Source organism: Macaca nemestrina, chromosome 12 (genome assembly GCF_043159975.1).
Source record: "Macaca nemestrina isolate mMacNem1 chromosome 12, mMacNem.hap1, whole genome shotgun sequence".
Taxonomy (NCBI): domain Eukaryota; kingdom Metazoa; phylum Chordata; class Mammalia; order Primates; family Cercopithecidae; genus Macaca; species Macaca nemestrina.
Genome location: NC_092136.1, coordinates 109,366,198 through 109,376,653, shown reverse-complemented (window position 1 = coordinate 109,376,653; position 10,456 = coordinate 109,366,198). Strand labels below are relative to the sequence as shown.

At 38.9% G+C, this 10,456-nt stretch overlaps 1 long non-coding RNA gene across 2 annotated transcripts; it reads right to left on the bottom strand.

Annotated features, from left to right (window-relative positions):
- Positions 1–4,604: 4,604 nt before the first annotated feature.
- LOC105493649 (uncharacterized) lies at positions 4,605–9,033 on the bottom strand. 2 transcript variants are annotated; one of them, XR_011611049.1, is made up of 3 exons: positions 7,879–9,033; positions 7,229–7,640; positions 4,605–6,673 (listed from the first exon to the last, which is right to left on the bottom strand). It is a non-coding gene; the product is annotated as an uncharacterized lncRNA (long non-coding RNA). The 2 variants fall into 2 exon arrangements; XR_011611050.1 differs by having other exon boundaries at positions 7,229–7,617; positions 7,879–9,032.
- Positions 9,034–10,456: the final 1,423 nt, after the last annotated feature.

Genomic DNA, 10,456 nt, shown 5'->3' with positions numbered 1-10,456 from the left:
AGTACCTAAAGACATTGCATGGTTTGAAGGCACTCAGGTGTATTACTAAATGTGTATTTTCTTCTTTCCTCCTTGTTTTCTATCTTTGAGTCTGGCACAGTGCCTTGTAGCTTACTTGATAAATTAAATGATGCAGTGTATGTTGTTGCTCTTTCATGCTATGCCTCAGAAATGACTGATGCCCAGTTATCTGCTTGTATTTGCTGTATGTGTAAAGAAAGAGGGTCTGACATGTGGAGGAAAAGGCTGTCTGTAATCTGGGGGTCCCTTCTTCTGACTCTCTGTTTAGGCTCACATAGTCACTGATGTCTGCCCCCCGTCCCCACCCCAATGGTAGCATCACCTTCCTGCCTGGAATGAGAGTACCAGATGCCTGCAATAGCCACGTGCCACATTTGGACAATTTGACTTTGGTGGGTGCAGGGGATAGAATGGTGAGCCTTTTTTTTTTTTTTTTTTTTTTTTTTTTTTACTCTGTGATTAAGTGACATTTTACCATTGATGCCTGACAGGCAATGCCCCATTTTTTCATACTCGCTTTGCTCCTGAAAAGTTGAGTCTAATAAACATTTTGTAAAGCAAATCCAATTTAGATTCTCCAAAAAGAGATCTGGCTATTTCAAGAGACTCTTCAGCAAAAAATAAAAGTTTTTTAAAAAATGTTATTTTGTAAAGCAAAGAATTTTTACATAATTAGAATTAACTCTTGGCCATGCATGGTGGCTTACGCCTGTAATCCCAGCACTTTGGGAGGTCGAGGCAGGTGGATCACCTGAGGTCAGGAGTTGGAGATCAGCCTGGCCAACATGGTGAAACCCTGTCTCTACTAAAAATACCAAAAAAAAAAAAAAAAAAAGAAAGAAAAGAATTAGCCAGGCATGGTGACAGGTGCCTGTAATCCCAGCTACTCGGGAGGCTGAGACAGGAGAATCACTTGAATCCGGGAGGCAGAGGTTGCAGTGAGCCGAGATCGTGCCATTGCACTCCAGCCTGGGCAGAAAGAGCAAAGCTCCATCTCAAAAAAAAAAAAAAAAAAAAAAAAAAAAAAAAAAAAAAAAAAAGAAAGAAAAGAATTAACTCTCAATGGTCTGTTTTCTAGATCTGAAGGAATTAGTTATTGGGTTTTCCCTATGGGGAACATACCTTTACAACATGTTGTAATGGGATCGCAATATGTATGTAATGGAATTCTTACACGCCAAGCTTCTAGGACATGTCAGAAGGCTTTCAATGTTATTCTTTTGTTACAAATGATAGCCATCTGTTATACCAGGAGTGCTAAAACTGTGTGCATTATTTTATACACCCTATGAAAAGACAAGGTCTTAATCTGGAGAACTTACAGTCTACAGCAGATGAATGTGATTCACCAGAAAATGGTATTTAATTGGAAATGATTTAGGTAAAGACATTAGTTTTCAGGTCAAAAGCACGGGACCCTTTTTTGTCTTTTCTCTTTCAAGAATAGGCAGTAGGGTCATAATTTGTTCTTACCCAGAGGACAAATGTGCTAAATATATAGATTTGGATGTCATTGGGTAGTGTGTTTCAAACTCAAGGAAGAGCAATGACAGCAAATATGCACACCTCTTGGACTGCAGGAATTGGTCCCACTGAGTTGGCACATGATTTTGGCACATCTGGCTTAAGGCTTCTCCCAGACAACACCATTGTTGCCACTATTTTTGGCACCAAACTTCACAAGCCACACTCCCAAGAGTAGAGAACCAAGAAGCTTCTGAGATTCCTGTAATCTTCCATTGTAATGGGAAAGCCCCTCTGGACATAAGCATATTCCAAATATTTAACAGCACTTAATATTTGCTTCCAAGTTTAATGAAGAATCTCGATCTAACTTAGAGAAAAGTGCCACATGGGCACCTGTACCTAAATCTAAGAAGCATTGAATCAATAATAATTATAGCTATTATTATTTGCAAAACACCTACTATGTACCAGGCTATAGTAAATCCTATATTAGCATTAATCCTCTCTACAACCTTGCAAGGTTATTTTTGCCAAAATACAAAATTATTCATTTACTCACTTGTTCAACAAAAATCTGTGAGTACCTGCTATAGGAAAGGTGAGAAAACTAAAGCTCAAAGTGTTTAAAGGCCATGTCTAAGTAACCCACTGAGAAGTATATTACCACACATATTATTGGGCTGAAACACAGGTAAACTGATTCCAAAATCAGTATTCTTTTTATGACTACTTTTCATGACTAATGGCTTTTCTCTCTCTTTCCCTTTCTGTTTCTCTCTTTCACACACACTCTTCTATTTTTATTTTTATTTTACCTCTGTCTACTTCTGATTGGGGTAATTATGTAAAGCTAGAGAAAAGCAGAGATGCTTGGTTGAAGTGCAGGAGGGAAGAAGAGAAATCTCCATTGTTCAGGTCCTTCCTTCCAACCAGGAGCAGTCTACAGGATCTCCACAGATTCCCGTGGACTGAACAAAGTCTAGTTTGACTTAGGCAAGTCATTCCAAAACACAGTGCAGCATGATATATACCAGGCTCCTCTTAGATTTACAGGGACTTTTCAAGATGATGTACAGCTGATTTTGACATTTTGCCTAATCTTACATCTCCTCTAATCTGGATCCCTGCATACCTATAGAAGTATGCTTATATGTTGTCATGTTACTATTAAATCAACTACTGCCCCACCTAGCAAATAAATAATAAACAAAGCTCACAGTGAAGCTCTTTACTTTGATCTAGTTTTATTCTAGTTCAGTCTTCTCATCTGCAAAATGGGAAAAATAATAGAATCATTTTTGCAGTGCTATTTTAAGCACTGAGCGTAAAGCAAGCATTCTATAAATAGCTCATTGCATTATAAAGAAAATTACTAAGATTGATGTTTTATCCCTGGCAATAGAAGCACTATATTGTTTTGGACTTGAAAATTCAGAAAACATTTGGTAAGTATTAGTGTCCTTTATGGGAAGATGACTAGAAAGGTGAAGGGCCTGAAAATAATGAAAGATAATAAGCAATTCAAGGAGCTGGGAATATTAATCTTAGAGATGGAAAGATGTGGGGAATGTATCATAGCCTCTTAAAATGTTTGGAGTATCATCAACAGAAGATGGATTTATCCTACCCTACGTACTCAAGAGAGAACAGAAATGTAGTGAAACACATGTAGGATAGAAAGCCTCTCTCAATTCATTATTTCAGTAGTGGAAAGACCTTTCTAACCACGTAGCTGGTTATCATATACCTCAGCAGTCTTCAAACTGGAGGAGTTAATCCCTGAGAATACAATAGACATTTTCCAGGGGAATATATGTGTAGTTTTAAGGGAATTATTTTCCAAGTCCTCTACCTCTATATGTACTTCTCCCCAAAATATATCTATCTGGTTTAAATTTTTTTTGTCACCTCTCCTTGCATTTGTCCTATTTCACAAAAGAAAAATGTATGTTTCACCAGTTCTCAATCTTACTATAATGCATTTACTCAGGGTGTGAAAACCTTTGCAGAACTAAGAAAAGCAATACCTTGAGGATGTGGCGCTCCTGAGAGAGGTGACAGCTGTCATCTGGGGGACAAACTATGTATCCATTTATCTTAGAATTAGAGTTTCAAAGTGAGGTGGTTGTCAGAGGAATGAAAGTATTCTGGTTTATTTAAATTGAAAAATGGATCCAGACTGTTTTTGGAGACAGTAAGCCTGATTTGTCTATTTAGATTGACAGAACTGGATTTGCCTGATAGATTGTATGAAAGGCATCCTATACAAATTGAATGAGTTAAATCTGTTGATCCAAAGTTTTGACAAAATATATTTAAAGAACACATAGGATATGCAATATGCCAGACTGGGAAACTCATTTATTGAACAAATACCCAGAGTGTTCCTACTGTGTGCCACAAATTGTATCAAGTGCTTGGTACACCAGGGATCAAGGAACAGTCTCTGCAATTGGGAACTTACATTCTAGTTACACACGTGATCACATTCTGATTATCTGGCCAAACAAAGAGAATGTTAACAATTCCCTCTTTTCCTAATATTTTTAAATGAACTATCACTCCTGTCAAAGAACAGAAGAATGTAAACTAAGTAGACTGATAGATGTGAAGTTAAAGAGGCAGATAGGTAAAAATAGACGGACCAGCAGATGTCAAATATTTGATAAGATCTTTGTGACGAACAGATCCTGGATAATGAGAGTCCTGGATCATGGTCAGAAACCGAGTGGCATATGCTTCTTTCAAGTGCAGTAGGCTGTGAATCTGCTTTTCATAGGAAAGATAAACTGAAAATACTTCCATCATCCAGAAAAAGATATGCCTAGATTAGGGTTTCGTAACCTTGCCACTACAGGAGTTTGGGGCCATATAATTCTTTGTTGTGGGAGGCTTTCTAGTACCTTGTAGGCTGTTGTGGTTAGCAGGATTCCAAAGGTGGTCCCACAAGATTAAATCATTAAATCCAATGGTTATTTAACAACAAAACTAACCCAGATACTTCTGTGAGTTTTTTTTTTTTTTTTTTTTTTTTTTTTTTTGAGAACCGGTCTTGCTCTTTCATTCAGACCAGAGTGCAGTGGTCCGATCATAGCTCACTGCAGCCTTGACCTCCTAGGTTGAAGCAATCCTCCTGCCTCAGCCCCACCACATTGCTGGGACTACAGGCATGTGCCACAACATCTGGCTATTTTTTTTATTTTTTGGTAGAGCTGGGGGGGTCTCACTATATTGCCCAGGTTGGATGGTATGATGAAAATGTTTTAGATGTAATCAAAGTCCCAAATAGCTAAACTTAAGATATGAAGATTATTCCAATAGGTCTGATCCAATCAAGTGAGCTCTTCAAAAGAAGAGGGTTATTTTTCCCCCTGCCTAGTGGAAGAAAAGGAAGTCAGAGATTCAAGGCACTAGGGGGATTCAACATGCAATTTTGGATGTTGAAGATGGAGGGGCCACAAGCAAACCAGTGTGGGTGTCCTTTAGTTGCTGGGAACAGCCTTTGGCTGACAGCCAGCAAGGAAATGGGGATTCCAGTGCTACAACTTCAAGGAACTAAATTTTGCCAACAAAAGTGAATAAGCTTCCAAAGGGATTCTTCCCCAGAGCCTCCAGATAAGGGCCTAGCCTGGCTGTCATCTTGATTTCATCCCTGTGAGACTCTAAGCAGAGAACCTGGTCAGGCCCCCACCACTTCCTCCACCCATCAGACCTCTGACCTACAGAACTATTAGGTATAAATGTGTGCTTTTTAAGCTACTAAGTTCATGGTAATTTGTTATGCAGCAATAGGAAACTAACCTGGGTGCTAAGCACCATTCCTGGCCTCTACCCACTAGATGCCAATAGCACCCCTCCCCAGTTGTGAGAACCAAAAATGTGTCTAATACTGCCAAGAGTCATGAGGGTGAGGGGATAGCAAAGTCATCCCTGGTTGAGAACCACTGGCCTAAACATACAACTTGTCACTGTACAGTTAGAACACAATGGTTCAAAGAGACGGGTGTCTTCTTGAACCCTACCTGTATCTTAAGACAATTTAATTGATTATTTTCTCTGAGTTGTTTGAGAAACTCTGATGTGGAAAGAAAACATCAGGCATTCTCTAAGAAATCAATCTGCAACAAAAGCAAAAAGCATTAAGTCCAGGGATCAATCAAGAGGGTTTGGAGGAGAACAAATAGTGCCAATACAATTTTTTTCCATGGTAAATGAAATTTCAAGCAAAGAAAAAGGAAATGATCTTACTAGATTTGAGTATAATTTTTTGAATTTTGTTTTCTATGATACGAAAGTCCACAGCAAGAAAGAAACACTTGGTTTGAGTCACATATTTTTTAGGCTGGTGTACAATACACAATGCCCTAGAAGACTCTGATGGAACACAGTGATAGTGACTTATTCCACATTGTGGGTGGCCATCTCAGTTCTTCCTGTTTCTCACTTCCTTATCAAGCAAATATTACTGTATTCATTTTAAGACCCAAAAGACAAAACCAAATGGCCCCATGGTTTTAAACTTTTTTTTTTTTTTTTGGCAGAGTTTCACTCTGTCACCTAGGCTAAAGTGCAGTGGTACCATCTTGGCTCACTGCAACCTCTGCCTCCAAGCTTCAAGCAATTCTACTGCCTCAGCCTCCTGCATAGCTGGGATTACAGGCACCCACGACCACACTGGCTAATTTTTGTGTTTTTAGTAGAGACGGTGTTTCCCAATGTTGGCCAGGCTGGTCTCAAACTCCTGACCTCAGGTGATACACCTGCCTTGGCCTCCCAAAGTGCTGGGATTACAGGTGTGAGCCACCACTCCCAGCTTCAACCTTTTATATCTTAGAGTCTTTTTTATTGTCTATATATCACTTTATGCTTGAACAAGAAAACAAATGAAGAAATGTGAATATGGCTTTAAAACAACCTGGGAGTCATTAACCACAAAGTATGACTGACTAGGAAGAAACACACAGGACAGCTTAGATTTCTTCCAGCTCAACATGTTGCTATCAACTATGCTTTTTATTACCATAACAGGACATACAGAGTAAAGCCAGAGTGTTTCTGAGGAAGACAAAAGCAACAATAAAATAGGATTACTGGCAGGTTGAACAGGCACATCTGATGTAATCAAGTGACACTTTTTTTTGTTTCACTGTCCCTTCAGATACTGTACATACTTCTTTTTCGGCTGCTAGATTAAAAAAAAAATTGACAGGTTTAGTGACTTTTTGAATCACTTTCAGTTAAAAGACAATCCTACAACCTTTTAAATCATAAACACAATGTCAATTCAGTAGAGCATTGAGTCTAAGACACTCATAAAAATTCAAAATTTATTCTCTTTTCTCAAAGCTTGGGGTCATTCTAGACAGAAAGCCTGGAGCATGAAAAGGAGCAGTATTTGGCTTCTTCTCTATTTCTCTGGTTTTTCTTTTTCTTTTCCTCCTCTGCTCATCCCTAGATTATTAGATAGTTTCTTTCATCTCGGTAGTCAAAGCAAATAAGAGGAAAATGGTAACAGGATAAGAATATTTTACTTAGATTGGTTCTCTACACTCCTGGGGCCTGAGAGATGTTTAGACTGGCATAGGATGAGGAACTCTTTCCTTGACCTGTTTACATTCACCTGTTTTCTCAGTAGTCACTACTGACTATTTCTTCATCTATTAGGAATTTCTAATTTATTTCAGCTCCTTGCTGCTTAATCCTAAGAGAAAACTTTTGAGAAAGAACATTCAATACCCACCCAATAACTTTTCTACCTGAGGAAAAGGAGCTGGGAATTTATGCACCAACTCCATCTCATTTACTGCAGGCCATCACTTTCTAAGTATTGAGGAACTATCCCAGCAGCATGTTAGAATCAATTCCAAAAGTCCTTCCTAGTACATTTAGCTGAAGCCATGAGGGAATGTCCCCATTTCCCAAATTCTCTCTTTCCAGCCTTTTATTTCTCACTGCTGGGCTAGCATTCTCAAATGTTCACTTTGAGGTATGTTCTCTCTGATTCTTCCAGGAAAGATTAGCCAGTTCTTGCAGTTTGTTTTTTAACAATCCTTTTTGTTTTCCTGGAACAGGTAAAGTATTTTCCCAGGGGTTCAAGCTGAGTTTTGGCCAATGTTATTGTCCTAGAATCTGTAGGGGAAATACAGGTAAACCTTAAAGAAGACAAATAACATCTTATGAGGTGTTTGCCTTAGGTGAGTCTTATTTATATTTTCTAGGCAACAAGAATATGACATCCTATAACAATGGAGAGTGAATGACTTCCACATGCCTAGAGGTTTGGGAGAATCTGGAAGTTCAAGGTTCCCAAGCATATCTATCTCAAATATCCCCATCTCAGGTCTCAGGCATACTCCTTTCCTATCAAGGCATAAAGTCTCTTATCTTTACCTTCAAGGTTGAGAATTAAGTCTCTTCAATTCTCTCTCACACACACACTTAGGTCCCAGATCTGATTTTCAGCTGGATATGCTCTGTAGTTATAGGAAATATATTATCTTTAAATGCTGCATTGTCTTTTGAGTTTCACACTGAGCTCTTATTTTATGTCAGCTGAATCAAGGCTGTCATTATTTTTCCTTCAATACCACTATGACAAAAACAATTTCACAGTCTTCATAATTACCATTGCCATCATACTGAAGAAATGCTAGCAATATTACACAAGACTATATCCTATTGTAATTCAGTACAGATGAGAGTAGTGTGATAACCACTATACTACAGAAATACACCCAGATGAGAGCACTTGTAATTGAGATATTCAGTATGCCAGGAATTATCAGCACTTATCTTATCCACACCAGTAATGGAGCCCTTTTGTGATCTGGCTGGCAAGTTCTAGAATCCAGGGTATTGTTCCTTGGTCTTTTTCTAGTGCCAATTGTCTTAGTTTGGGTTCCCCCAGAATCAGACCCTGAGACAGGGACTTGAATAAAAATAGTTTGTCTGGAAGTTGTATAGAATCCCAGTAGGGGAGTGAGAAAGTGATACAGGGAAGAAAAGACAACCAATAAAAGGCATACTGCTAAGCCAGCTACCATGAGAGTTTATGCTCCCAGGGACACTTTTGGAAATAGTGCCAAATACATGCCTTAGGATTATTCCAGATTAGAAACAAGGGAGCTGTGTTACATGTCGGTGTATACGTGCACTTCAGTCTTACCTCACTTCCATCTAGTTTTAAGACTGCTCCAAGGAGGACCTAATTCCCTGACAATCTGGCCTACTTTACCCACAGTTAGAGTGGCCTCCTCTAGTTCCAGAAAAAATCCTTGGGAAACAGTTGCTAGTAATTAGAAGTCAATCGCAGCACACTGAAATAGAAGGGTTTAACAGATATAGGGGAAGCACTGACAACATCTGTTACCAGTTCCTCCATGTGGCTCACGTTTGCTCTATGGAAAACATTCATGTACCTTTGCCCTGAATGGGCTCAAAGAATGCAGATCAGTGCAATTACAGCAAACCTCTCCTGTTCTACCACCAATGCAACCTATCTGCCTTTTGTCATCTAGGTTTTCTGCATGAGAATCAGACCAGGTAAACAGAGCACCCCTCTCCACCAACTGCAGCAACACACCACATACACACACACACACACACACACACACACACACACACACACATACATGCCAGGTATTTGGCACCATTTCTCGAAATTTCCCTGTGAACATAAACTCTCGTGGAAGCTGGCTTAGTGTAGTATACCTTTTATTGGCTGTCTTTTCTTCCCTGTATCACTTTCTCACTCCCCTACTAGTATTCTATACAACTTCCAAACAAACTATATATGTGCATATCTTCAAAGGACCATATAAGAATCTGCCCCCATTAGGCATGAGGCAAAAGAAAAATGGAAACTGTTAATGCAGCAACAGCCCACTCTTAGGAAATCTTTTCAGCAATTCCCCCCACCTCTCCCTATGTGACTCTTCTTTTAGCTCTTTGATATGGTTGGAAGACCAAGAATCATGAAGGTGTTTATTGAAAATTTCTGTTATAAATTATCATACAGAAATACGAGGATTGTTCTCACATTTTCACTGGTATTTGACATCTTTCAGTTCCACCCCTCAGTGGAAATGAAGGCAGCATGAATTCTAGTTAATATCCTTTTATAGTAGTAATTGATACCATAGCTTCAATCGACACTTCATTAGGGACAAAGATTTACAGCTTAAAGAACATATGGAAGTTTCTCAAAAAAGTTATTTCAAAAAAGATGACGATGAGAGGGGGAGAAGACCACAGATGTCACCATTATTTACAGAATATCAAGTACTTTCCACGCATTTCCTTTTAATCTTTACAACAACTCTATGACCTAAGATTGGTTATTCCCATTTGTGTGGAAGAAACAGGCTCATAGACTTACCCAAAGTACACACTGTTCATGGCTGGGTCCAGACTAAAATGTTCTACTGTCTGGCTCAAAAACTCATGATTATTCCATTATACCAGGGACAGCTACCACAGACTCTAAATACTGCTAGGGACTAGCAAGAGAAAATCATTTGTATGATGTATACAACAAGTTTAAGAGAGTAAAACTGGGGAAAGCATAGTTCAGGGCTGACGAAGCAAAACAAAACATCACAGCCTTGAATGAGATGGGGCCCCAAGAGCTCCTAGTTTGCTAATTCAGACCAACATCCATGTAGTGGATTCGAAGCCAGTTAAACTTAGGTATGGACTCTAACTGAGCCACTACTAATTCTGAAAACTTGAGATGAATCACTTAATTAATCTCTGTCAGCCTCAGTTTCCACCTCTGTAATGTGGAGATAACCAATTTCTCCTTTAGAGTATAATGTGAAGATCTTAAAACGTGGAAATTTTCTAGCATACAGAAGGCACTCTGCAAATGGAAATTCTTAAATTCTCCAATGTATAGTAGAATTCCAATCTTGGTCCCTCTTCATTTCTTCAAACCTCTATTCCTTGTGATTTTATAGCATAAAGAGGA